Genomic DNA, 2,500 nt, shown 5'->3' with positions numbered 1-2,500 from the left:
ACGTACACTGACTGCATCGACAACCGAATGCAACTGAACAGCTGCAAGGCTCATTTCACAAACAAACGCCTGACCGACCAGCTTGGAAGGGCAGGAGGGGAGGGCGATATTCGTTCTGTAGCGGTACACCCTTCCAGTGGTTAGCGGGACTGTGTAGAAAGTACGCAACACTCGAAAGACCTTTATGTGAGGGTACGCACCATGGCATCAAGAAATACACATGACACCAGAGGATCCAAGCAGTGAACTATGTTCAGAGGGTTGCTGTTAGGCAAAGCTACATTCCTGTGACGTTACATGTGACAGTTAAGGTGCAGTGTAAGTTAGGTTAAGGTGCAGTGTAAGTTAGGTTAAGGTGCAGCGTAAGTTAGGTTAAGGTGCAGTGTAAGTTAGGTTAAGGTGCAGCGTAAGTTAGGTTAAGGTGCAGCGTAAGTTAGGTTAAGGTGCAGCGTAAGTTAGGTTAAGGTGCAGCGTAACTTGGGTTAAGGTGCAGCGTAACTTGGGTTAAGGTGCAGCGTAACTTGGGTTAAGGTGCAGCGTAACTTGGGTTAAGGTGCAGCGTAACTTGGGTTAAGGTGCAGCGTAACTTGGGTTAAGGTGCAGCGTAACTTGGGTTAAGGTGCAGCGTAACTTGGGTTAAGGTGCAGCGTAACTTGGGTTAAGGTGCAGCGTAACTTGGGTTAAGGTGCAGCGTAACTTGGGTTAAGGTGCAGCGTAACTTGGGTTAAGGTGCAGCGTAACTTGGGTTAAGGTGCAGCGTAACTTGGGTTAAGGTGCAGCGTAACTTGGGTTAAGGTGCAGCGTAACTTGGGTTAAGGTGCAGCGTAACTTGGGTTAAGGTGCAGCGTAACTTGGGTTAAGGTGCAGCGTAACTTGGGTTAAGGTGCAGCGTAACTTGGGTTAAGGTGCAGCGTAACTTGGGTTAAGGTGCAGCGTAACTTGGGTTAAGGTGCAGCGTAACTTGGGTTAAGGTGCAGCGTAACTTGGGTTAAGGTGCAGCGTAACTTGGGTTAAGGTGCAGCGTAACTTGGGTTAAGGTGCAGCGTAACTTGGGTTAAGGTGCAGCGTAACTTGGGTTAAGGTGCAGCGTAACTTGGGTTAAGGTGCAGCGTAACTTAGGTTAAGGTGCCAACGTGGGTTAGGTTAAGGGGCCAACGTGGGTTAGGTTAAGGGCCAACGTGGGTTAGGTTAAGGGCCAACGTGGGTTAGGTTAAGGGCCAACGTGGGTTAGGTTAAGGGCCAACGTGGGTTAGGTTAAGGGCCAACGTGGGTTAGGTTAAGGGCCAACGTGGGTTAGGTTAAGGGCCAACGTGGGTTAGGTTAAGGGCCAACGTGGGTTAGGTTAAGGGCCAACGTGGGTTAGGTTAAGGGCCAACGTGGGTTAGGTTAAGGGCCAACGTGGGTTAGGTTAAGGGCCAACGTGGGTTAGGTTAAGGGCCAACGTGGGTTAGGTTAAGGGCCAACGTGGGTTAGGTTGCCAGAGATGTGTCAAATCAGGATGTACGTTTGGCTGGTGTCAGGTGGTGGGTTGGTTCGATGCCTTTATAAGGAGTGTGGCCAAAGGGTATTTTATTACTTGTACCTTTTGTGTTGTGGCGTGGCGTTGCGTCCTGTGTTGATACTGGGTGGACCACTGTGGGTGTTGCTGGCTGATTTGAGCTGCGTTGTTTGCGGGTGGTGTGAGACATTCTGTCTTATTAGTGGACGTGACGTTCCTCTTGTCGTTCTTTGGATAGTGTCCTGTGGCAGCGAGGATAAAATGGATGTTGTTGAACGATAGTGCTTTGGTGCTTTCGCTTTGTTACACACAGAGTGGACTGTGAGATAGGGTGACTGGGTCGAGTGCGGTTCACACTGTCCTCCCCAGTTTACAGTATGTATCATCTATGTATGTGGTCCTGCATCATTTACTAAGCAGGGACGTCAGACGACTGAAATATTAGTTATGTACTGATGTAAAGCAGAATGCTTACCTTCCACCAGTGGGCGAGTATCGACTCTGCCCCAGCGTTGCCACCGCAGGAAGCGGTGTCGGAAACACTACCCGCACACCGTCACCACTGTGCGGGGGGACGGACCCTCTATATCCTCAGCGGCGCACTCTTTGCCACCGGGCGTCACGTCTCGCGGCCCGCCGTCCAGAGCATGTATTGGGACAGCGGGACTTTGGCTTTTGGGAGATAACTCTTCATGAAGTGGAAGATATAGGGGTGGACTGCAATGTACGATTGCGGGAAAAGTCCGCCGTACATCCGCTCGAGTTGCGAGTCGGGCGGTGGGGGTGGCGCATTCACAGGTGCGGCTGGAGTGACCGTCGGTCCACCACTTTTGACTCGATTTGCGTCACCTGCCGTGAAGAGGGGGTGCAGCAGGCGTTTTACTCTGGGTCGTCAAGCGGGCGCTGTAGGCGACATCGACATCATAGTCCGCCGGCCGTCTCATAGAGGGCGGTATCGTCGTCGGGACGGACCAGTAGGTGGCCGTGTTCTGCGCCGGACCT

The sequence above is a fragment of the Schistocerca gregaria genome, unplaced genomic scaffold, assembly GCF_023897955.1.
Source record: "Schistocerca gregaria isolate iqSchGreg1 unplaced genomic scaffold, iqSchGreg1.2 ptg001051l, whole genome shotgun sequence".
Lineage (NCBI taxonomy): Eukaryota > Metazoa > Arthropoda > Insecta > Orthoptera > Acrididae > Schistocerca > Schistocerca gregaria.
This window is presented reverse-complemented; position numbering follows the sequence as displayed.